Source organism: Pinus tabuliformis, chromosome J, assembly GCF_031772625.1.
Source record: "Pinus tabuliformis cultivar Carrire ecotype Pingquan chromosome J, CPIR1, whole genome shotgun sequence".
NCBI lineage: Eukaryota > Viridiplantae > Streptophyta > Pinopsida > Pinales > Pinaceae > Pinus > Pinus tabuliformis.
In genome coordinates, this window is record NC_142295.1 from 21,638,126 (window position 1) to 21,665,390 (window position 27,265).

The 27,265-nt window shown below is 39.1% G+C and overlaps 1 pseudogene across 4 annotated transcripts; it reads left to right on the plus strand.

The window, feature by feature from the left end:
• The first annotated feature begins 3,014 nt into the window (after positions 1-3,014).
• On the plus strand, positions 3,015-9,179 carry LOC149225217 (putative pentatricopeptide repeat-containing protein At3g13770, mitochondrial pseudogene; annotated as a pseudogene). Of its 4 annotated transcripts, XR_016247652.1 has the most exons (5): positions 3,015-7,383; positions 7,493-7,581; positions 7,733-8,001; positions 8,311-8,626; positions 8,751-9,179. The product of XR_016247652.1 is annotated as a putative pentatricopeptide repeat-containing protein At3g13770, mitochondrial pseudogene, transcript variant X3 (transcript). The 4 variants fall into 4 exon arrangements; XR_016247651.1 differs by having other exon boundaries at positions 3,015-7,581; XR_016247650.1 differs by having other exon boundaries at positions 7,493-8,001.
• Positions 9,180-27,265: the final 18,086 nt, after the last annotated feature.

A 27,265-nucleotide genomic window follows, 5' to 3' on the forward strand; every position in this document is an offset into this window, starting at 1 on the left:
GGTCACCTGTTTGAGATCAAATTCTGGAGCCTACCAAAACCCTAACTTCCTTGGATCATATCTCCGAAAATATAGCGAGGCAAGATCTCGAATTCATACTTGAAGTTCAACAAGGTTTTGGCTCAAATCAGTTTTAATTTCAGCTTCTGAAGCTTCGTAGAAAAAAAGTTATAGCGAAAATTCCACAATGACCCGTTTGAAGCAGCGAAACCCTATAATCCAAAGCTATGATACCAAATGTTATGCAACCAGCTCACAAAATAGAATAATAGATAGATCAATGACTTCAAAATTAGCCTCTTTGAAGGGGAAACCTCCTTCACATTACACAAATGAATAATTCTTGGATGATACAAATGACAAAACCTCCTTTCTATATATAGGAGTCTAAGGGGTCACAATATAATCAGAGCTGACATAACAATAATAATGTAAGGGCATAACAATAATAACCATATGGGGACAACAATGACACAACAATAACAATAAGGGGTTACAATGATAATAATAATGGGGGAATACACTAGTGTTATAAGGACCTAACATCGAGCAACCATAAGGTTTTGAGACTTTTGATCAGGAGTCTCATATGTGTAGGATCAAGCGAGCGTTGTACAGTCTCAAGCGAGCATTGTGCTTGGTACACCAAGATCGATAGCTATCTCATCGGTTTGGGCTTCACTAAAGGTGAAGTGGATGAAAACCTCTATGATATATTGGTAGAAGGTAAATGGTTGATTCTTGTCTTATATGTTGATGACATGATTTTAACTGGTGATGAGTAGTTGATCAGATCTTGCAAGGAGGACCTTGCAAGAGAGTTTGAAATAAAGGACATGGGTCTCATGCACTACTTCATCGGATTGGAAGTATGGCAAAGTGATGTGGAAATGCTTGTCTCTTAGGGAATGTATGCCAACGAGATACTTCAGAGGTTTCGCATGGATAGGTGCAAACCCATGGAGACACCTCTAGTGACCAATTGGAGGAAAGAGGATGCCACTAAGGTGAAGAAGTGGATGTTACTGTTCACTGACAATTGGTGGGTTCACTAATGTATCTTGTGAACACACGACTAGATATGTGCTATGTAACCAACCAACAAAGTCAAGCTATGGTTAGGCCAACCAAACTATTTTAGAGGAAAGCTAAGCATGTTCTACGGTACCTTAGAGACACCACCCAATTTGGAATATGGTACAGACAAACAGTGGGAGTGAAGTTGTGTGGCTTCACAGATGTAGATTGGGCGGGAAGTCCATCAGACTGAAAGAGTACAACAGGTGGAATTTTCAGTGTTGGGTCCATAGTGGTTTCTTGGTACAACAGGAAGCAAATATCTGTGGCACTTAGCTCGCCAGAAGCAGAATACATGGCTGCAAGTCAAGCAGTATGTAAGGCGATTTGGACGAGAAAGATACTTATTGGATTGTTTGGTCAGATGATGGATCCAACTATGATTTACTGCGATAATTAGAGTTGCATCAAGCTCTCTGAAAATCCTATTTTTCACGATCGATCCGCATATAAATATCCAATATTACCATTTACGGGATTGTGTGTAGAGGTGGATAATGTTGTTGCAGTACATTTCGATAGAGGAACATGATGTTGACATTTTGACAAAAGCCTTGTCAAGAGGGAAGTTTAAGTTCCACAAGTGTAGGATAAGGGTGGTTGATAATCCCTTTTTTGCTAAGAGAGAGCGTTGAAAATGCAGTAAGAAAATCTTAGTTTGACTTTGCTTTGGTCAAACTACAGAAAATTTGAATTTCTGTTTTAGCAGAAATCTTGGAGGTAGTTAACTGAGGTGACATGGCACTTGTCACTTAGTTAACTCAGTTAATTCGAGTTGGGGAAGCTTGAGTTCAATTCAATGTGATTGATTGCTAATTTGTAGCAATCTATTTCAGTTAAATTGAGTTATGGTCAGTTAAACTAGTTCTAGCTATTAGAAGAACTAGTGGAGGTCAAGTTGTGGAAGTGGAACTTCATCTACACTCAGTGATCAACCAGTTAACTAATCAATGAACCCAAAATAATTGTTGCATGCAGAGAATTCCATTTACCCAATTGAGATGGAGATTCCAAGGTAATGTACTATTAGTTATAGACAATTCCAATGTGTACAGGTGGTGCATGCAGTTAGAGGAAGGACCTAGAGGAATTGTGCAATCTAATTGAGGGAATTTCCTAAATAATAGGGGGCTAATTTCCTCAAGGAACAATGCAAGGAAACAGGAGCTTGGAGGGCTTGAAAATTGGCTAAGTGTTGGCCAGAGTCAGTTAGTCAGGTAGAGGGATAGTCAGGCTTGAGCAAACATATGTATTTCATCTCTATTATCTGATTAATGTAATACAAATAGGAAGAGGTTTTGAGTAGTTGCTTTCACCTAGATAAATTTCTGTGCATGTGTGATGTTTCCTTTTGCATGTCTATGATTTGTGTTCTAGATGATGAATTAACTTCCACATATTAATAGAGTAGCTTTGAGTCTTATGATTTAGTACATTTCATGAGCAGTTTCGAATCTACACATTAATTTCTACAAGGAGAAAGACATATCATAGTCTTCCAGAGGTTTATTGGTAATTACGTGTCAAGCTAGTTGCTAGATTCCTCTGGGTTACAAAAAAAAAAGAAAAAAAAAGAAAAAAAGAAAAAACGAAAAAACGAAAAAACTAATTTAGATCTATTTTAATTCTGAATCCGCCAAATACTAAGCGGGATCAAATCTCTTGAGATACAAACCTCTTTTAAATTGAAAAGAGGCTTAATCCTTTCCACACTTACAAACCTCTTTTATGAAAAGAGACTACATTTAGTAATAAATATAAAATTCAATTATTATTATTATTATTATCATCTATTTTTAAATTCACGATCAAACCACACACCAAATAAATATAGATGGTTTTAGTTATTAATTTAAAAACAAATAAACGAATATAAACAAATGCCTAAAACCTTGGGAAAACAAAAACAGAACTTTTACAATACACTGCATAAATTTTATTCGTTGGACATTCCCATCCCCTGGTATGGGCTTCGCTTCGGGGTATGTATGATAGTTGGTTTATCATCATGTTTCATATAACTCAACGCAAACGGCCAAATAGCTATGACATGGCCTGAAGATTCTGTGTCATCAATTGGAGATCCAAAGCAAAGCAAGAGCCAACGAGCCAGAGGCAAAGAGACTAAATTATCTGTTGACACATATATGCAAAGGTCCGGTAGTCTTTGTATACATTTTGCACTTTCATCACTTATATTTTTTGGAATTTTAACGTTTTCCCTTCCTCACGGGTATAACCAGCATGAAAGTTGCCGATCGCACCATACTTATGAGATTGTTTTCACAACCCCAAACAGGCGAGATTCATACCCACAGACTAAGATCCGCACAATTACGGAATCAGATGTACCCATTTGTTAAAAGACAAGATAACAGAAATAGAAATAGAAAGCTAGGGTTTTGGACCTCTGGTATTGTTGAAGACTACTCAAATGGAGATCCCAATTCAGATCAATCCTCAGGAGAAGAAAGCCCGGATACAGATCAGCGCGCAATAGCGAAACTCAATGAGTTTAAACATAGATCTTCTGTGGGCTTGGATGTGAGTATGCCTAGTCAAAAAAGGAAATTGAAACAAGCCCTAGAGGTTTTAGGGTTTGTGGACATTGGGATGGAATTTGAAACCTATTTTAAGCTTCTGCATCTGTGCGCTAAAACGAGGGCTTTGGCAGAAGGAAAGCTCGTCCATGCCCACATGATCGAAACTGGGACTAGATCTCACATTTTAATTCAAAACAATCTCACCAATATGTACGTCAAATGCGGTAATTTGAAGGATGCACGCCAAGTTTTTGACAAAATGCCTAAGAGAAATGTGGCCTCATGGATTTCTATGATTCAAGGATATGTTGAACAGGGCCACGCTGAGCTTGCCCTGAAAGTGTTTTCCCAAATGCACAAGGAAGGCGTTAAGGGAAATCATTTTACCTTTGCGATTGCTCTCAGCGCTTGCGCGAGTGTGTCAACAGTTTTGGAGTACGGGGAACAAGTCCACGTGCACGCCATTGTGGCTGGAGTTGATTCAAATGCGTATGTGAGCAATGCACTTCTGACAATTTATGCTAAATGTGGAAGGATAGAAGCTGCAAGGCAAATATTCAATGAAATATCGGAGCCAGACGTTGTTTTACGCAGTTCCATGATTGCTGGATATGTCGAGCATGGGCTCAATTGGGAAGCCCTGAAGGACTTTTCCGCAATGCAACGGGCAGGTATCGGGGTTGATGAGTTCATCTTTTCTAGTGTTCTCACTGCATGCACAAGCCTGATGGCGCTGGAACAGGGAAAGGGAATTCATGCCAACATAGCTAAAACTGGGTTTAAGTGGAATGAATTTGTGGGTAGTGCCCTTGTTGACATGTATGGTAAATGTGGCTATGTGGAGGATGCACGTAGCGTGTTTGATGAAATGCCTAAAAGAGACATTGTGTTATGGAATTCTATGATGGCAAGTTACGCACACAATGAGCATAGTGAGGAAGCGATAGCACTCTTTTGTGAAATGCAATGGGAAGGTATGAAGCCTAACGAATCCTCATTGACAAGCGTTCTCAGTGCCTGTATTTGTCCAGAATATCTAAAATTTGGCAGGCAGGCCCACTCTTACGTGATTCAAACAGGACTGGACTCACATGTGCCTGTGGAGAATGCTCTTATTACCATGTATGCTAAATGTGGAACTATAGACAATTCAAGGTTAGTCTTTGACAAAATGATAGACCGAAATGTGATCTCCTGGACAGCATTAATTGTGGGTTATGTTCAGAAGATGCACGATGAGGAAGCTCTTAAATTATTTTGCCAAATGCAGCAAGAGGGCATGGAGCCTAACCAGTTCACTTTTGCTACCATTCTTAGTGCTTGTGGAAGCCTAGGAGCTTCAGAAAATGGAAAACAAGTATTTGCTCAAACTGTCAAGACTGGGTTTGTTGCAACTATAGATGTGTGGAATGCTCTTGTAACTATGTGTGCTCAATGTGGGTTCATAGAGGATGCAAAAAATGTGTTCAACATTGCACCTGGACAAGATGTGGTCACGTGGAATGCCATCATAGCAGGATGTGTTCAACATGGGCAGGGCAAGGAGGCCCTGCAACTCTTTGAACAAATGCAGTTGACAGGTTTTAAACCGGACCGTATAACTTTCATTTTAATTATTTCTGCATGCCGACATTTAGGTCTAGTGGATGCTGGTCGCCATTACTTGGATTCCATGAGTCGTGATTTTGGAATCAAGCCAGAAGCAGAACACTATGCATGCATGGTTGATCTTCTTGGCCGTGCAGGACACCATGATGAGGCAATGGACTTCATTAAACAAATTTCAGTTGAACCTGGTGTTTCAGTGTGGCAGATGCTGCTTTGTGCTTGCAGGGTTCACGGCAATACAAAGCTAGGACAGTTTGCAGGAGAACGTATTCTCAACTTGGAACCTCATGTGGCAGAAACATATGTGCTGCTGTCAAACATGTATGCAGCAGCTGGAAAATGGGATGAGGTAGCAAAGGTGAGAGCTTTGATGAAATATAGGGGGGTGATAAAAGAACCAGAATGTAGTTGGATTGAGGCACGGAAGAAGGTACACTCATTTGTTGTTGGGGACATATCACACCCACAGATGGATGATATCTATGCAAAGTTGGAAGTATTGATTAGGCAGATGGAGGAGGCAGGGTATAAGCCAGGCACAATTCCTGTGCTACATGATGTGGAAGACAAGCAAAATGAATATTTACTTTGTCACCACACTGAGAAGTTGGCAATTGCCTTTGGGCTTATCAGCACACCCATAGGATTGCCTATCAGAATCATGCAGAATCTTCCTGTGTGTGGTGATTGCCATAATGCCACGAAGTTTATATCCAAGGTTGTTGGACGAGAAATAGTTGTGAGAGACACTTACCGCTTCCATCATTTCAAGGATGGGTTGTGTTCTTGTGGTGACTGTTGGTGATGCTGTTTAGCATGCAAGAACAAACTAGCATTGTTGTTCCTCTCACCTTTGCAGGCAGGGACCACTTGCATGGAAATCATGATTTTGTTAGCCTTATTTGTTCCAAAGTGGATATGCATCCCTGATGCTCTTCCTGCCACTAAAGCCTAATACGAAGAATTCAGTTCAACTTTTATCCTGGAAGGATCACTTTGAGATCATAGGGAGGACAGATATTGAACTACTTCAAGAATAATTTCACATTTTTATGCTCAACTGGGCATCCTACTGAATAAACACACCTTGAAGGTATTGTCAACAATGACACAGGTGTGTGTGTGTGTTGGATGTTATGGCCTACCTTAATATCTTAACGCTCACAGCAAATGTTGACAAGTAAAAAGCACCACCATGGCAATTTCCGTCAATGAATGTGAAGATTGTAAAGAATTTGCAGAGATGAACTATCAAAACATCCATAGCTTTGACATGGACACAAATGCATGAAGTGATTGGGACAAATATTGAGAAACCCAGTGCCAAAAGCATTTTTTGTAGCCTTTTTCCATGGGAGAATCGAACATCATTTATGAGAAAAGTTTCCACCAGCTGTGAGGGGCAGTGTTGCAAAATTTGTTGATTTCTTGCTTTTTCCGAGTTTTTCAAGTTGTCAAGTTTCAAGTTTTTCAGGTCTGAGTTATGCTTGCCAAGTTTTGCAACTTTTCCCAAAAATTTGTTAACTTCCTGAGTTGATGACCTCTGCCATTTTTTCGTCAATGCTGAGTTTTGCAGCACTGATCAAGGGAATCCTTTCAAACAAGGTCCTTGCAGTCGGAATGGTATAAGTATATATTTGAGCATAATCATAAACGAATGATATCATTTTTGGAGTCATTGATGGTCTGGATTGTCCTTCAGAGATGGTTGTAAGGTCTTCTGAATGTTTCTCAAGGAAATTTTCTGCCATCATTTCCAAAGATTACAGTTTCCAAAGACTGTCTTTGTTCACATGCCTTAGCATTGCTCTGTGGGCATGATGTGCTGCTCAAGGGTAATGAATCATTGTAAAAATTTATCAACAGTGATAAGTTTTTCAAAACTTATGAGCGACACAGTATTCTGAAATCATATATGATTATGATATCTCAATATTATAAAAGGAACATTATGGGTGTACAATCCCACAAGCAGAATATCATATCATATTGCCTGTAGCTTTGTGGAAATATTTAATAAGGTGATGACCATACTTGGAAAAAAAAGGGTAGCTGTTCGCACATTCATGAGTCCCTTCCTACCGCAGGAGACTCTTATGATCAGTCTCTCCATTAGTCTTATGCTATAAAAACAATTTCAAAACTTATGCCCAAGGTTTGTTAGAATCTCAATGTAAATTATGAATCTCCTGTATTTGTGGATCTTCAATGCCTTTAATCCCCTCGTGAGCAGAAATTTGAAAATAAGTTTTATTTACTGGCAGGTATTTGATGTCATAACAGTGAACACAAAAGACTCAGGAACCCTGAAGTTAAATATTGTTGGAGAGAATGAATTGTGTCTTCCTCATGGGTAATCGAGAAATCCTTTGAAATAAATGAAAGGGAGATTATTTACGATGAGCTACGATTGCGGAATGTTTTAGTTCTTTTCTCACTGTTGAACTTGAAAGGAAACCTATGCAAGGATGATTTATGTAGTTGAATAGGTTTGTGTTAAGCAGGAAATGAAAAATCGACATTGGCAGGAGTGCTCCTCTGATTCAAATGTTGTAACTCAAGCAGAGCCAAACAACTTCTGGAGATAGTTCGAAGATTTGCTCTCACAACATTATGGTGTCATCCCTGACAAAGGAGGTGAGGAAAATCCCAAGGAGGGTAGAGAGAATGACGAGGAACATGAAAAAAATTCAAATGACAAAGAACTGCTTACAAATGTCAAGATGAGGGAACAGAAACTGAACATCAATATGTCAAAGATAATGCTTTACTGGTAAGTTTTAGTTTACCCTGCTTTGCTGATCTGTTTTATTGGTCTACTCTAAGGTAAGGCCAGGTCAAACTTACAGGACATTGGTTGTTGTAATGTAGTCCATTCACAACCTGTAGAAAGTCCACGAAAACTTTTGTGGAGGGTAAATCCTTTCTTGCATTCAGTTGCTACTTTTTGTTCTCATGGAAAAGAGGAAATGTTTATATTATTTTCTGTGATCCTTCTCAAATGTCATTTCTCCAGTAAAAGCTTTTGGATTTGTTAGATTCTAGTTTATCACGCTGATGTATAGTAGTTTAATGCCTACAGAAATTGAGACAAAAAAGGAGGGAGAAAAGGTCAACAGAGCTGCTCCATAAGGATGAAGAAGATAGATTCTGCTGTCCTGGGCAAATACAGCATTTTAAGGCACGAGAACGAGAATTAGAACTCTGACTCCACTGCTAAATTGATGAGAGACCAACTTAGTGTGGCTAGGGTGTATTCCAGCATTTCCGAGGCTTGGAACCTAATTTTGCACCAGGAATTGATACTTCGTAATAAGGAAAGGCAGCGTGCATTGGGTGAGGTTGGCTAATTCTGATTTTTACTCGCATCAAAGGTTTGCTTCTTCTAATCAAGAGTAGTAAGTGTTTCCCTCTCCATCAGTGTGTGTATCCCTCTTGTTCTTTTAAAGATGCAGTCCATGTTTTAAACTATGTGCATTTCATTCTCTTTTTCACGGCTGATGATTGATGCGAATGTTGCAGTTCACTTGAGAAGATCAAGGCTATGGATCAGGTCCTATCCAAGACTAGAGAACAAGTTTTATGGCTGTGCTACAGTGACAAAAATACCGTGAGTTATGATTCAGTCTGCAGGCTAGTAAGGTTAGGGTTCTAGCCTCCTTAAGCCTTAAGTAGATCGATTATTATGTATCACTATGTGTGGAGGCCATCACTAGTAAATAAGGTCCATGTAGTACTGTGAACACAATTATTATAAGAAGGCTTACTAGAAAATTTCTTCTCTAGAATGTTCTTATCAAATAGAAAGTACTATATAAAGATGTAGAAGCATTGTAAAAGGGGTCTTGGGAATCATTTGTAATTTGAGCTTCTGCTCTATTGGAGGTTGCTCCCTGAAAGAGGCAAATCAACATTGTTTCCATTATTAATAAAGGTATAATATTCTTGTTATATTGTTCATTGTGTTTGCAATCCTATTTCTTTTAACAATATGTTTGTGTAATATAAGTAATTTCTATTTTGAATATGTCTACTTGGCACACCACAAGTTTTATTAAAGCACTTTCCTGCACATTTGTTAGAGCAATTTTTTCAGGCTAGAGACATGTTTTGGCATTGATAAAGATAAAAAGATTTTTCATTAAGCAGGTAAACTTGTAGTTGGGGAAGGATACACGCATGAAATACAAGAGGGTTCATTTGGTTGGAAATCCTTGTAACCCCTGTTCGTACCCTTTTGATTAATATTGCATCGGAAAACACCTATATATGGAATTCTCTTTCATTTACCCTTGGGTATATCAAAAGTCCTGTAGGTGTCCTAAAACTAGCCTTAGGTAAGCCGCTTGATTGCCTAGCTACTATAGTGGCACCAAGAACAACACTTGGGAATATTACTCTGGGTAAATCGAGTAGTAGGACAAAGGGTACAATTGAACCTCCTTAGTTGGCACCTTGATATGTTGGGCTGAGTACTGATGTTGGACCTCACAAGTATATTAGATAGCTATAGCACAGGACGACACTTGAAGCCCTGCTCCTTGTTATTAGTCTAGAAAACTTATAAAACAGGGGGTTGTGTTGAGCTTTTGAATATTTGGTCACTGGAAACCTTGCTTCTTGCTTTCTGTTCAGGAAATTCCTACATAATCTCCACTATTAAGAATTTGAGCAATCTATTAACATAATATTCTTTAGACGGGAGTATACACCCTTACTTTAAACCTATTTTAATAGACTCCTTGTGTTGTGCGGATCACAATGGCCCCCCTCTTCTATAAGTCCTTTTTGTGTGGATCCACTCACCCCATTATCAGATACTTATCTCAATAGCTCTAGAATGCCAGATTGATCACATTTGTACAATTCTCCAGTAAGTATTTTTGTGTGGACTTGCTAGCCCCATTCCACCATACCCATATCCTAGCCCCACCCTCTAATCACCTTTTTTCTTGTGCACCCCATCCAAATGGCAACTCGAGACCAAGATTTATGGCAATGACATTGCTAACTTCGAAAAGTTATGTGACAAGTTTCAAGACAAATTCATACAAGCTCAAGTTGTTATCGATCAGGGCATTGGTACAATTAATGACCAACTTGCTGCAATTAATGCCAAGCTTACCAAACTGGACAAATTACTTGATCAATCGTTTGATTTTTTAATTAAATTCATGACCACTCACTCCTTGGAACAACCTATCCACCAAGAGAGAATTGAATCATCCATTACATGAGATTTCATTCTAACCCCTTTGTGATTTATGCCTTTCTAAATTGGATGTAAATTAATTTTGTGGCTTTGACCCAATGGTTGGGTCAATTAAATGGAACACTATTTTTCATTGCATGGCATCACTGATGACTTGATGAAACTTTGTGTTCGTGTATTGTATTTAGAACCCAAGCAGTAGCAATGGCATAAGAATTGCCACAAAGGTTGTATCGCATGGACTTAATTTGTCACAAATCTTTATGAACATTTTGATACCAATACTCATTGTTTCGATTGCTTGACCAAGCTTAAATAATCAAGTATAGTTGAAGACTACATCTCTGCTTTTGAGCAACTTGCTTTCCGCACCGAAGGCATGCCCAATACCTTCTTCCAAGAATGTTTTATTATTGGTCTAAAGGAAGGAATTCATGCCCAAGTCTTAATGGCTTGCCCTACCACTTAGCTCAAAGTTACACAATGAGCTTGGGAAGCACAAGTTGTTAGTGCTCAAAACGAAAAACCATCCTTTATTCCCTATCCTTGTCTCACCAATCCCTCTTCTTCTCTCAAGATCCATAAATTAACTTGCAATGAAATGACAAAACTTGAATGCCTCTCACACAAAGGCTTGGGTGGATGGCAATGGCCATTATTCCCTCTCTATCATTTCCAAAGTAGGCTTAGTTCATGGTGTTGATTTTGGGTAGCATCGAATGTGCTCTAGCTCCGAAATTTTGTCGAGGAGCTAGAACACATGAGATCTCCAAGACCCAGAAATCGTTTGGAGAAATTCCATCCGGATGAAGTGTTAAAATAATTAATATTTTTAATGGGGTTCCTAAGTCTAAACTTAAGAAAATAAAAATATTAATGGGTATTAATAAGAATATGGGTGAAAAACTTCTAAATGATGAGGATCAAGTTTGTTTTAATCTTAGCTGTTGATTAGGGACTTAATCTCGGCCATTGATTCATTAACAAGAAAAGTATAAGAGGAGGCTTGAGGGTCAGTTGGAGACACACCAAGAGATCAAAGAAGTTTGATTTTTTTGCGGCGTGGTTTGCTGAGAAAATAGAATTGGTGATCTGAGTTACAGTATAGGGGTAGGGATAGTTGGGGTTGGAGGATTTTCTCCGAGACCCCGAATACATAATAGGGAGAGGCCAAGATAAGCCAAAGGAGGCAACACAGACCAAGGGAGGCTGACGCTGGGCCAGAAGGGCCCACGCATTTCCTGACGCAGTGTCAGCGTAGGGGAAGAGCTGCCCTCCTATAAAAGTCTGAATTCAACCGGGGAGTAGCAGGATTAGTGGGGAAGGCTGGCGTCAGAGCTCTAGGAGGCATAGGAGGCAGCACAGAGCTGGCACAGTGTCTTAGAGTGCTCCACGCAGCTACTGTGAAGGGGCAACATAGTTGTAGTCGGGGATAGTCAGTCCAGTTGCCGAATCGGAGGGATTTTTCTCGGTGAAGTGAGGTAATATCACTCAGGTTTTTGCCAGTGTATTTTATCTCTATAACTGGATAACCGAGAGGGCATTCAGAGTTGTATTCAAAACTACTGCTTAATAATAGAAAACCCTTAGAGCTGCTGCACTGGTTTTTTCGCATTGGGTTTTTCCTGTGACGTTTGTCCATAAATAACAGTGTCCCTTGTGTGTTTGTCTCATATCTATTTCAGTTTATGCTCTGTATGTCAGTGTAGTCTATAGTAGTGTTTTTCATCATTGTTTAAATAATTAAATAACTTGTTGAATGTAAAAACAAGTAGGAGATGATAAACCAGTGATTGTAGTAGGATTTATGATGTGTAGATTCAAAATTTTCACACGGTATCAGAACTTTGCAGATCATAGGACATTGAAGACATCAACTGGGAGATCCAGTGAATTTGCTATAGAGAAGTAGTTGTCCCGAGTGAGAGAGCTGTTTAAGAGGCAGAGGAGCAAGTGAAGGAGTGACGCAGAGGCTCACATAGTGCCTGCGTCAACAGTTCGAGCCTGTAGAGGGTGACGCAATACTCGAGAGGAGCTCACGCAGTGACTGCATCAACTCTTTGGGTCAGTGCAAATCCTGAGAGGCTCAAATCAATCAGTTGCCGGGGCTGGAAGAGCAGAGTAGATTCGATCAGTGGAGCTGGTGGGAAACTGTTGCTGTTGGTGCAGAACAATGTCTGTGGAGACAAAGCCGAGGTAGAAGGAGTCACTGCCTTGATAGATTTCTAGCCAAAGAAATCTAGATCTGGGTTACAACAGCAAAGGAGGATTGGAGAGGAGTGATTCGACATTTGGCTGAATGATTTTCATGAAGGAAATCAGGACACAGAGAGAGTCTTGAGGAGCTTGTTCCTTAGAGGATTTCTAGCGCCGAAGAAATCCAAATCCAATTCTTGCTGGATTAAACAACAGGGGAGGGAGAAGAGAACTAGTGCTATATTTGTTGAGCAGAGATGGCAGTCAATGGACTGAGGGATCAGGATAGATTGGATCGAGCATCCAATTTTGTCATCTGGAAGGCCAGGATCCTGGCAGTCCTAGACAAGAATCTCATTAAGGACTGTGCCTTGACGGTAGTTGTTGTTCCGGTCGACGCTGATCCACTATAGGAGTACAAGGAGGCCCAGGCGAAAGCTAAATGCATGATTCTAGACAGGGTCAAAGATCATGTGGTCACACACATTACTGAGAAGGACACATGAAGGGAGATGTGGGAAATGTTGACCACCTTGTACCAGGGGACTTCCGTTCAATGAAAGATTCTATTGGAGAATCAACTGAGACAGTACTAGATGCAGAAGGGAGAAGAGATCGATCCCTTCCTTCTCAAGTTGTAAAGGATTCAAGACTAGTTGACTTCCATGAGGTCTACATTAGATCCTGAGTTCATGGTCAGGACTGCCTTGAATGCAGTCACCGAACATTGGGAGACATTTGTCCAGAGTATCTTGGGCATAGCTTCTCTGCCCAGTTGGGAGGAAATGTGGGCAGCTCTTCGATAGGAAGAGATCAGGAGGCTGACCAAGGCATGAAGTAGCGACAAAGGAGCCTGGGTCAAGAAGGAGGAGGAGGATGCAACTCTTGCATCATCAGGACAACTTGGGCAACAGAAAAGGAAGGAAAATGATATATCCAAGGTCAGATGCTTCAGATGTGGTGAACTAGGACATTTCGCCACTCAGTGTCCCTGGAAGAAGGGCAAGGAAGAGGCTTCTGACTTGAAGGTTGCTCCACCGAAAGCTGACAAGGAGGATGATGACGAGGATTGTGTCATGAGTGCTCATGCACTTCTGGAGAAGAGGTGGGGTGACATAGCGCTATAGTCGAGAGGACTACACCTAGGGCAGGATCCTTGAGGTGCCCAAACTCTTGGATCACATACGACTACGAGAGCTCTTAATGACAGTAGCAAAATGATGGGTATCGGTTGGTGCGAGGTGTGATGGAGCAACAATGGCAGAGCTAGAGTGTCAAAGTCTGAAGCAATGCAGTGGATGTTGTAGCAGTGCGAGAGGCACAAAGCAGATTGTAGCAACGCAGTAGCAACGGAGGGTCAGCACAAATTAGCAACAGAGGTAGCTTCAGCGTCACAAGGCATCCATACTGACCAACATGTCAATTTTTGGGTGAAGTTTCAGTTACTTACTTCTCAGTAACTGAATTGCAGTGCAACAGTTAGCAGTGGCAGTGCTATGGGCAACGTGATGCAACATTTTGAGAGGGAGCTGCAGTACAGATGTAACAGTGAAAAGTGGTAGAGTCATGGGCAGCAGTACAAGATGCAACAGTGCAGTGGATGAAGGGAAACAAGCCAAGCATCAGCAACATAGAGGCATCCATACTGACCAACATGTCAATTTATGGGTGAAGTTTCAGTTACTTACTTCTCAGTAACTGAATTGCAGTGCAATAGTTAGCAGTGGCAGTGCTATGGGCAACGTGATGCAACATTTTGAGAGGGAGCTGCAGTACAGATGTAACAGTGAAAAGTGGTAGAGTCATGGGCAGCAGTACAGGATGCAACAGTGCAGTGGATGAAGGGAAACAAGCCAAGCATCAGCAACATAGAGGACCGATGTAGTGGATCAGTGTAATACTTCTATTGAGAAGTCTTGTTAGAGCACATTCCTCCCTAAGAGGGAGTGTTGATTTTGGGTAGCATCAAATGTGCTCTAACTTTGAAATTTTGTGGAGGAGCTAGAACACATGAGATCTCCAAGACCCAGAAATCGTTTGGAGAAATTCCACCCGGATGAGGAGTTTTTAAAATAATTAATATTTTTAGTGGGGTTCCTTAGTCTAAACTTAGGAAAATAAAACTATTAATGGGTATTAATAAGAATATGGGTGAAAAACTTCTAAGTGTCGAGGATCAAGTTTGTTTTAATCTTAGCCATTGATTAGGGACTTAATCTTGATCTTTGATTCATCAACAAGAAAAGTATAAGAGGAGGTTTGAGGGTCAGTTGGAGATACACCAAGAGATCAAAGAAGTTCAATTTTTTTGGGGCGTGGTTTGCTGAGAAAATCGAACTGGTGATTTGAATTGCAGCAGAGGGGCAATGATAGTTGGGGTTGGAGGATCTTCTCCGGGACCCCAAATACACAACAGAGAGAGGTAGAGATAAGCCAGAGGAGGCAATGCAGACCAAGGGAGGTTGACGCTGGGCCAGAAGGGCCCACGCATTGCTTGACGCAGGGCCAGAAGGGCCCACACATTGCCTGACGCAGTGCCAACGTAGGGGAAGAGTTGCCCTCCTGCAGAAGTCTGAATTCAGCCAGGGAGTAGCAGGATCAGCCGGGAAGGCTGACATCAAAGCTCCAGGAGGCAGAGGAGGCAGCGCAGAGTTGATGCAGTGTCTCAGAGTGCTCCACGCAGGCCCACATCTACTGTGAAAGGGCAGCGCAGTTGTAGCCGGGGATAGTAAGTCTAGTTGCCAGATCGGAGGGATTTTGCCGGGTGAAGTGAGGTAATTTCACATAGGTTTTTGCTAGTATATTTTATCTTTGTAATTGGATAGCCGAGAGGGCATTCAGAGTTGTATTTAGAACTACTGCTTGATAATAGAAAACCCTCAAAGCTGTTGCACCGGTTTTCCCGCATTGGGTTTTTCCAGGGATGTTTGTCCAAAAATAACGGTGTTCCTTGTGTGTTTGTTTCATATCTATTTTAGTTTATGATCTGTATGTCAGTGTACTCTGCAATAGTGTTTTTCATCATTGTTTAAATAATTAAATAACGTGTTGAATGTAAAAACAAGTAGGAGATGATAAACTAGTGATTGCAATAAGATTTCTGATGTGTAGATTTAGAAATTTTCACACATGACACTTATTGCCCTCCATCTCTGGTGAAGTCTAATCTTATATTTGCTTGACAATGTGTGGTTTTGGATGTTTCTTGCTCCCCCTCTCCTATTTCCTTATGCGCGTCCTTTGTTTCATTGTCATTGTTGTAAGTTCTCTCCTCTTGGCATCCTTGTAAGTGAGGGAGTGAAAATTCTTTAGCCTCTCCTAGCCTCTCCTTCTCCTCTCTCTCCACTCTGCAAGGATTTCCACCATGGGAATTCGGGTGTAGGTATTTAGTGGGCTCGACTATGATGCACCAAAGAGCTAGGTTCTATCAAGCCAGTGGCAGTCACAATGAGTAGGGAGGTTCTCATGCTCATTTATGGGTTGATGCCTCGCCTTAGGATTTTATAGAGAAGATTTTAGTGCTGGTCTAGGAGGAAATTAGTGAAATGGAAGCAAACATTGTAGTTGAATGCTTTTACATCTTAGACTCTAATCTAAAGAGAGCAGAATTGACTATTTGCACAATTTCATCAATTATTAACTAAGGTTGATTTTAAGTGAATAAAGTAAGGATAAATGATTTTTATGTGCCTTAAAAACTTGAAATCTGAAATCAACCATGAACAACAGGAAATAAGAAACAAACACAGAAAATTTGATGACGGAGTTCGTCCCTCTTGGACTACATCTCTGGGTCCGCTTCCAATGGGCGTCCAATGTATTGAAAATGCTCATAAAGTCTCTTTACATCAAAATTCTCCATTATGGAATTTGCTCACAGGCTTCAATGGCTACTGTCAGTTGAAAAGTCTCTGCCTCAACTTCCCAATGCAACTTTCAGATTACAAAAAGGCCCAATATTGGCCAAGATATGCCTCAAAAAGCATTTGGGGGCACATTAAAATAATAACATAAACTCCACCTTACATCTCCCATGCCAAAGGCGAATTGGTAAAGCTTTTTTATAACGTCAGCAGGAGGTCCTAGGGTCAAACCCGCAGGCCTCCTGCAATTTGTTTGGCAAAGTTTGGCATATATATATATATATATATATATATATATATATATATTTCATACAATTTACAAAGATTATTGACCATGCCATATTCGTGGTATTGTGTTAACCTTGGTATATTGGTAATACATATGTATGATCTCCGCGCTATGTTTGGAATACGTTACACTGTTGACAAACTTACCAATGGGTTTGGCAGACTTGCCTGATATGGCGGTCTCCGCCAACCCTTTATTGCCAGAACCATTCATCCAAAAACATAAATATAAACTTCGTCGTTATAATCACGACGACAACCTCGCGACCTGCCGATTAAGGTTTTGGGCCAACAAGCCGAAGGTCGCGGGTTCGATTCTGACTTCTCCGTGGTGGTTTGAACTGTGGGGTGCGCCACCCTGCTGCCACGTGCCCTGCTCTAACGCTGCCACTTGTCCTTCTCTGGCGTTGCCACTTGCCCTGCTCTGGGTCCCATATTGCTGACTGTGTAGTCTTTTTTTTGTCTGTTTTAACAAAACTTCAGAACGTCTTATCTTCCTCATATAGAGGCCATTTTGAAAACTGAACATATCACCGGAATCAGCACGAAGAGCTCTTCGACTTGGCGCTGATTTTATGATCATACGAGACTATTGAATTTTGAGCATTTTGAGGATCCTCCTAGATCATTCCTCTCCATTAGAAGCTTTTGGACCACCAAAAGTTTGTTTTTAAGCATATATGAGGTGAAGGTACTATTCTCTCACCCTTTCGATCTCCATCCACCTTGCTTTACTTGGATTCATGCCTTTGAGTCCCACTCGAAGATACTCTACATCTCCTTGCCTGGAAGTGCGAACCTTTCTATCCAAGATAGTATCTTCCAGTAACTTAATCATACATTCAGGTGCAAAATCATCTATTGTTGGAATTTGAGCATTTTCCTCTCGATCCATGATCATTGGAGGTTCATACAACTTCAATTTATCAACATTTACAACTGAATATATTTGCATGTATGGAGGCAAATTTAACCGGAATGGATTGTGCCCAATCTTTTCATCAATTTTAAAAGGACCATACTTTATAGGTTTCAACTTCTTACCTTCACCTTTCATCCTTTGCTGATGTATAGCCATACTTGATCACCAACCTGGAAATGATGATCCATCTGATGCTTGTCATGACGCATTTTGTACTTAGCTTGAATTTTCTCCAATTGATCCTGCACTACTTCATGAATCTTTTGGGTTCTTTGAATGAACTTGATTGCTTTGTCGTTATATCCATGTCCATCCTCCTTAGCTTCTTCACTAATCATAAAGTCCATTGGTCATTTTGGCAGGGACCCAAAACATGTTTCAAAAAGAGATATGCTAGTAGAAGAGTGCAAGGCCTGGTTGTAATCATGTTGAACATAATATAAGAATTCATCCCACAACTTAGGATGTTTGCTATAGTAACCTCTGAGAAGATGTACCACTATTCTGTTCACCACCTCTGTTTGCCCAATTGGTTTGTGGATGGAAAGCTGTGCTCTTTTTTAACGTAGTGTCCATGAGTCCCCACAAAGTGGACCAAAACTCCCCTAGAAAGCGAGAGTCCTGATCTGAGATTATAGAAGTAGGCAACCCAAAATGAACCTATACATTTTGAAAGAACATCTGTGCAGCCTGTTCAACAATAACTTGCTTTTTACATGGAACAAGAATACACATTTTTCTAAATTTATCAACCACAACATACAAATAATCATGCCCTTTTCTAGACATTGGAAGTCCTCCTACAAAATCCATAAATATACTTTCCCATGGCTGAGAAGGGATTGGAAGTGGCATTTACAAACCTAACTTTTCGTGGTTTGGTTTTCTTGTTGAACACATAACACAACCTTTGATGTATTTGGTAATTGTTTCATTCATCCGAGGCCAATAACAAAATCTTTGTAATTGTGCTACTGTCTTACCTACACCAAAATGACCCGAAACATGAGAAGAATGTGCTTCCCTGATCACATGCACTCTTTCTCCTTGTGGTATGCACAACTTGCCAAGATGGTATAATAACCTGTCACAAATATGATAATTCACTTCTTCCACCTATGCACCATGAGTTAGTGATTCATAAACATCCTTAAAATCACTATCTTCAGCATATTGTTCTATATAACTTTCATGTGCTAAAGAACTATTTTGCATAATAACTGAAGCATTCAAAGAAGGTCATGATAACATATTAGCTACTTTATTGGTGGTACCTTTCTTATATTTGATTACTAAATGGAATTGTTGCAAAACCCCCATCCATTTATAATGTCAAGACTGTTGCAACTTAGTTTGTGATTGAAGGTACTGAAGTGGCTGATGATCTGTATGAATCGCTGTTTCTTTGCCCATTAAATAATGTTTCCATTTTTTAACATTTTCCGCTAATGCATACAATTCTTTATCATAAGTTGGATAGTTAGCAACTGCTTTAGAAAATGTTTCCGAATGAAAACAAATAGGCTTTCCCTTTTGTAATAACACTGCACCCATTGCATACCCACTAGCATCGATTTCTATTTCAAATCGTTGTTGAAGGTTTGGCAAAGCCAAGATTGGAGCTGTAACAATTTTTTGCTTTAAAGTATCAAATGCTTTTTGTTGTTTTCCTCCCAACTAAAAGGAGACTTTAGAACTTGTTAAAACATGAAGTGGTGATGTAATAAAAGAGAAATGAGAAATAAACTTCCTCCAATACTGAACTGCACCCAAGAAACTTCTAACTTCCGTCACATTTTGAGGTCTTGGCCACTTGACAATCACATCAATTTTAGTTGGATCTATTTTTATCTGACCACTTCCAACTATGTAACCAAGATATACTAAGGAAGTTTTTCCAAATTCACATTTAGAGAGTTTGAGATATAGTTTCTCTTTTTGCAACACATCAAAAACTTGTTTAACATGCTTTACGTGTTCTTCCCAACTTGAATTGAAAATAAGAATATCATCCAGAGAGACTATGACAAACTTATCAATAAAAGGATGAAAAATATCATTCATCACTCTCATAAAAGTCGCTGGAGCATTGCATAACCCAAACGACATAACCAACCAGTCAAAAAGCCCCTGTGTAGTCTTAAATGCAGTTTTCCATATATCATTATCTGCAATACAAATATGATGATAACCACTTCTTAAATCCAATTTTGTAAAGTAAACAACATTCTTTCACTGATCAAGCAAATCATCGATTTTAGGAAGATGATACTTGTTTTTCATGGTGCTTTTATTTAAATCTCTAAAATCAACACACATTCTCCAAGTGCTGTCTTTCTTTGGGACTAATATGATTGGTGATCCACATGGAGAAGAACTAGGTTGAATAAAGCCTTTATCAACCAATTCCTAAATTTGTTTCTTAATCTCTTCATTTTCTATGACTAACATACGATACATGCCAATGTTTGGGAAATGAGCATCAGATTGTAGTTGAATTTCATGTTGTATTTCTTGTTTTGGAGGTAATTTTTTTGGTTCTTTAGATAATTCTTTATAAGAATCTACTATTTCAACCAATTTGTCCTTAAACTAAGAATCACACCCTTGAAAAGCATCATACTTATCTTTAGGTTGTTCTTTAACAATCACGAGAATATACCTTTTATTTGAATTTATTAACCTTTTCATTTCACTGACATTGATTAAATCCAAGTTTGTTTTAATTCTGTGTGCCTTGACAATGTATTCGATTCCATCTTTAAAGAGATGATATTTATTCTCCTTTCTATGAAATATGACATCTCTATCATAAAGATATGGACATCCAAATGAATCACATCTAATTCAACTTCATCAACAAAATTAGTTGTAATTGCAAGCCTTAATTGACACTGTTTTGTGATTCACATTTGAGTATTTTCTTTCAACCATCATAAAGGGTATGGGTTTGGATGATTTTTAGTTTCCAATCCCATTTTCCTTACTAGTTCCTCAAAAAATTAGGTTTGCTTATGATCCGCTATCGAATAATGTGTCTATCTTAGCGTGCTTGGATATTATCCTTGTGTGAAACAATTCAACTCTCTTCTTTTCTTCAATCATATTATTAGCTTTTGAAAAAGATGGAGAACTAATAGAACGAGAGTTAGTTTCAGAAGGAATACTTGTTAGATCCATAGTGGTAATCTTCTTTTCATCACCGGAGTCAGATCCCAAATCTTGTTGCACTACAACATTAGCTTTCATTTCATCCTTCTTCTTAAGGAACTTCTTTGGTTTAAGTTCAGGTTGAAGCTTCCAACATTTGGAGTCATGTCCAACCCTCTCACAACGAGTACAAGTAGGCCTTTGTCCTTCCTTCTTGGCTGTTGCTGCTTTCTTCCCTTTCAATTTATTCTTTCCCTTTTCTTCTTTGGAATATTTGTTCTCTGAATGCTTGAATGATTTCTTCGAAAAGTTTGACTGAAAATGTTTGCCCCCTGATTCAATATGAATGGCTTGTACACACACTTCGTCAAAGTCAGTTGGATTAAGCATAAACAATGTATGTCGTAGATATGAATGCAAACTTCCAGTATACTTTAACAAAGTTTCCTGTGTGTCTAATAGAACATTAAGTGCTCATGCATTTTTCCCGAATTCTTGTGTAAGCTCTTGCACACTCTGTCCTTTACCTTGCCTTAAATGCTGCCAATCCATTACAACCTGTTGTATATATCCTAAATGATAGAATTGCTTTCTAAGAGCTTTAACAAACTTAGACCATGGAGAGATAATTTTACCTTTTTGTTTCAAATTTGATTGAGTTTTACTTTCCCACCAAATCAAAGTTGTTCCCCCCATTCTAAGTCATTAGGGGAGTTTTGAAGTCTAAAATGGGTCTCCTAAGGAAATTATAAAATAATAGTGGAAATAATAAAATAATATTAGATTATATCATCAAATTTTAGAGAGAAAAAGAAAAAAAAATTCAACACGTATTTTCAATTTATTTCCTATGCGTTTACTCAAATTTTGAGCGGAATCACTCGTTGGATGCATAATTTGATTCCTCATCCAAGGAGTACCCATGTTTCATATTTTCAATGGACCCTGCTACACAAAAAATGAGAAATACATGAAAAACGTTATTGCAATCACGTTTTTCATGTATTTTTCATTTTTCGTGTAATAGTGTCCATCGAAAGTATGTGACATGGATATTCCTTGGATGAGGAATTAAATTTTGCATCCAACGAGTACTCCTACTCGAAATTTGAGTAAAACCTTAGGGAGATAAGTTGAAAATACTAGTTGAAAAAGTAGTTTTATTATTTTGTTATTTTTTAATATTTTTACTTTTTTACTCCAAAAATGGTGAATCATCCATTGTTGACATCATCATCTTGAATGCTATTGGTTCTTATAACGTTTATTTTGGTTGTACATTTTTCTTAGGAGGCCCATTTTAGACCTCAAAATTCCCCTAATGTGTAGTTAACTGAATCTTTGTAGAATCATCAACAACATTTTGAATTCTACAATACACCTCAAGTTGCTTTATCCAGTTATCTAACTTTTTAGGATTCATTTCACCATCATATATTGGTAATTCAAACTTAACATCAAGCTTCAAAAGAGAAGATATTTTTTGTTTCATTTGTGTGTCTGAATATGAACTTGAATGATAAGAGAACAAAGAAGAAGACAAAGATGGAGGAGAAGGAGGTTCATTACCATCAGTTTTTTCCTTGCCCTTTTTATCTTTCGTGCCTTTAGAAGATGAACTTGCATCTTTTTTCTTCTTATCTTCATAAAGCTCTGCAATCATCTTTTGGATATTAAGAAACATTTGTTGAAATTTCTCCTTGCCGTTTGTTTTAGGAGCTTCTCTTTCATTTGCATCTCCCATTTTAATCTTTTGAGACATTTTCCTCTTTCCAATTTCTAGATTTATCTTCTCAAGTTTCTTTTTTCCACGTCGCAACCTGGATCTAGTCAACATTCATATTGGGAAATATCCTGCTTATACATGATCAACCTCGCTTTGATACCAAAATATGATCCAAAAAGAGCAGAATTGACTATATGCATAATTTTATCAATTATTAACTAAGGTTGCTTGTAAGTGAATAAAGTAAGAAAAATTGATTTTTATGTGCCTTAAACTTAAAAACTTGAAATCTGAAATGAACCATGAACAGAAGAAAATAAGAAGCAAACACAGAAAATTTGATGATGAAGTTCGTCCCTCCTAGACTACATCTCCGGGTCCGCTTCCAATGGGCGTTCGAAACATTGAAAATGCTTGTAAAGTCTCTTTACATCAAAATTCTCCATTTTGGAATCTGCTCACATGCTTCAATGGTTACTGTTAGCTGAAAGGTCTTCGCTTCAATTTCCCAACGCAACTTTCAGATTACAAAAAGGCCCAATATTGGCCAAGATATGCTTCAGAAGACATTTACAAGCACCTTAAAATAATAACATAAACTCCACATTGTTAGGATATTCCGACACATAGGAAATAGTTAAGTTCAACTTGGTCTAGTATAGAGTTAGGTAAAGTGTGTTTCTTTACCGTTGTACATTTTGTAACTTACAATCCGACGGTCACGATATGTAGTGATCCGACGGTTCACTCTCTCCTCGGTATTACCGACACTTGATCCGTGGCTTGACACCCGATTGGTCCATGAGTTCTATTTAAAGCGCATGGAGGGTCGTTGTTCGGGTAATCCGTGCATGAGAGAAGCTTATGTAAATTTTCATTCTTTGATTAATAAATTGCCTGTAGTAGCCACGTTGGCACAGGCCGTGGACTGTTTCCCTCTTTGAGGGTTTTAACCACGTCAAAAATACTGGTGTATTGATCTGTGATCTGGTTGTGAGCGGTGTCCTTTTGGTGTTCTTTCTGAGGAACTTACCCTGTAAATTCCTACATGGTATCGGAGCTATTTGAGGGCCGTGTCCGTTGGTGATCCAAATCTGAAGCCGGTAGAACTGCATCCGACTGCCGTTTCCTAGATCTGCTGTTTCTGACTGCTTTCGGGCCGAGAGGACTGCTCTGTTGTGTTCGAAGCATCTGTTCCAGTGATGAAACTGCATCCGACTGCCGTTTCCTAGATCTGCTGTTTCTGACTGCTTTCGGGTCGAGAGGACTGCTCTGTTGTGTTCGAAGCATCTGCTCCAGTGATGAACCCCTTTCGTTTCACGCGAAAAGGTTTCCGGTAGCCCTAGCTGCGTCATTTTTAAGATCTGGAGGTATACAATCTTTATTTGCAGTTTACTATTATTTTCTCTCTGCTTATTTCGGTTTCGGTTTATTTAGCTTTTTTTTCTAACCGGATCTATACCTTTCATTTCTGCGTATGCTCTTTGCCCTGCGACTCTGTGCGATCTGGGCAAATCAGAAACAGAAAGGAAGGATTTTTCTCATGCGTATGCTCTTTTCCCTGCGCCTTAGGGTGATCTCGGAAAATCAGAAACATTGAGAAAAATATTTAGTTTCCGGCCAAAGCTAACTTTGAGCCGCAAGGTTCATTTTTTAAAATATCTAGTTTTTTGGCTAAAGCTAACTTCGAGCCATAAGGTTCGTTTTCTTTGCATGTCCGTGTTGGGTTTTGTGTTTTGTGTTTTGTAGGGAAAAAGAGCTTTCTCAAGGCAAGCACGCAAACCAAGGCCCCCCCCCTCTCTCTCTCAAATTTTTTGTATAGATCAATTGGTTCAAAGCTATTTTAAGAGAGTAGAGGTCTTGGGTTCAAGTCTCCATTTTGTGGGGGCGGATTATTTCATTCCCGCACATTCGCGCACTTTGCCGGCAACTTCAACAACTTTTTTTTTATAAAGCCATTACTTCTTCATCCGGAAGCCTTTTTCAGAGCCGTTTTTTTTAAATCAGCCTAATTTTTCGAGATCTATCCATTGGAACACTTACTTTCAGCATCTTCAGCTTCAGTTTTTTTAAAAAATGGAAAGTCCATGCCAAGTCATTCTTGACAACACTAACTACTTCCAATGGATATCCTACATGGAAGATTTACTTAGAAGTAAAGGTCTCTACAGAATAGCCACAGGCCAAGAGAAGAAACCAAAATATGAAGACAAGGCTGCAAAATGGGAAAATAGACAAGATCAAGCACGTGGTTTGATAGGGATGTCTATTTCTCCTGATCTTAGATTCCATATTGCAGAACTTGAAACTCCTCATGAAGCATTGGAACAAATCACTAAAGTTTTTGGGATTAAAAATGAAATTAGAGCCCATCAACTTGAAAATGAGTTGCTTACATTGGATCCTAATAATTTTTCTTGCATTGAAGATTTCTTGTCCAAATTCAAGACCCTTAGATATCTCTTGGAAGGTGTTAAGGTTAAGAAAGAAGATAGTAACCTTATTTATTTCATCCTTACTAAGTTGGGACCAGCCTACTCTGTATTTGTTTCCACCTTCCATTCTACAAGGGAAGCTTTCATTTGTCAAGGAAAAGACTACAAGGCCCCTTCCTTTGACTCTTTTTGTGATTCTTTAATAAGAGAACAAGAAAAACTCTTACACCTTGGTCTTCTTAATCTTGGAAACTCTTCCAAGAAAGCGTTAGCCGCCCAACAGCAACCAAATTCAAAGAATCCTAAGAAGTCATATCCTAAAAAGAATGATCCTAAACCAAACAAGGGTCCTAAGCAAACTCACCCTCAAAATGAAAGATCATTTCAGCAAAATGATAAGACCAATAAAAACAAATGGAAGAAGACTGATAGACATTGTAACTTTTGTAATCGAGATGGCCACTTAGAATCTAAATGCTTTAAGAAGATGGAAGCCTTGGAAGCCGCAATGAAGAAACATAACATCCATGTGGAGCATTCTTCAACTTCAACTTCAACTTCATCTTCAGGAATGGCACTTTCTGCATGTCGTTGTCAATCATCTCAGTCTGGTTATGCATTAAATGTCTCTTCTTCTTCTCATTCTCATGAGTGGCTCATTGATTCTGGAGCCTCTTATCACATGGCCAAAAACAAAGCCATGTTTTCTTCTTTAAATGATTGTAACACTAAAAATATATATGTTGGTGATGATAGATCTCTTAATGTTGTAGGGACTGGAACTGTTCATCTAGACAATGGTCAGTTTAATGATGTATTATGTGTTCCAACCTTATCCTGCAACCTTCTATCTGTATATCAGATAACTCATTCAGGTGAAGGTAAAATTGTTGAATTTTCACCTCATGATGTTGTAATCAAGGATCTAAGAGATCCTAAACAGATTCTAGCTACTGGTATTGCTGATGATTCCACAAGGTTGTATAAGTTTCACAACTTTGGGTCATCAAATCTTCCTTCAGTATTTGTTGCTCATAATGATGAAGTGAGCAAACTTTGGCATGAGCGATTTGGTCACTTAAACTATCGCTCCCTTCAGCATCTATGTAAAGAAAATATGGTGACAGGTCTTCCTATGGTATCTTGCAGAGATGGTGTTTGTTCCGGATGTGTACTCGGAAAACATCATCGGGACAGCTTTGAAAAACGTGCCTCTTGGCACGCCTCAGCCCCTTTACAGCTTGTGCACAGTGATTTATGTGGTCCACTTCCTGTTGCTTCATTCTCTGGCTGCAAGTATTTCTTAACTTTCATTGATGATTTCTCCAGACGCACTTGGGTATACTTCTTAAAACTCAAGAGCGAAGTATTTAACACATTTTTGGCCTTCAAAGCCTTTGTTGAAAAACAATATGGACATCAAATTCTTAAGTTAAGAACTGATAATGGTGGAGAATATGTTAAAAACACATTCATCAACTTTTGCACCGAAAATGGAATTCAAATGCAACATACTGTTCCATACACTCCTCAACAAAATGGTGTAGCTGAAAGGAAAAATCGCACCTTAAAGGAAATGGCTAATTGTATGCTGCAATCTAAAGGACTCAGTCTTAGTTTTTGGGCCGAAGCAATTAATTGTGCAAATTATATAATAAATCGCACTCCTACTAAGGCTCTAAAGAATATCACTCCAGAAGAAGCTTGGAGTTCCATTAAACCAGATGTAAGTCACTTTCGTGTTTTTGGAAGTGAAGCATGGGCCCATATTCCAGATGAAAAGCATAAAGCTTTAGAACCTAAGAGTGAGAAATGTACTTTTGTTGGATATTCTGAAGATGTAAAAGGTTATAGACTTATTCCATTTAAGTCCAAAAATGTTATCATTAGAAGAGATGTAAAATTTGATGAAAATAAATTGGCCTGCGAGCCTAGTCCGGCGGATGTGCCACCTCTTCCTATCTCTTCTACTTTTGAAAACATTTCTTCTTCAGATGATGAAAGTGAGGATGATAATCCTCCCCCACCTTCTCAGGATCCTCAACTTCCAAGATGGGTCCGTGCTACTCGGGATGCAGCAGGTGATCTTGCCGGTGATCCTACAGATCAGCGACGTACACGTTCTCAGTTTGAAAGAGCCTCTTCTTTACTGGCTCAAGCTCCAGTAGATCATGATCCTGACACTTTTGCAGAAGCTTCAGGCCATCCACATTGGGAAGCAGCTATGAATGAAGAATATCATTCA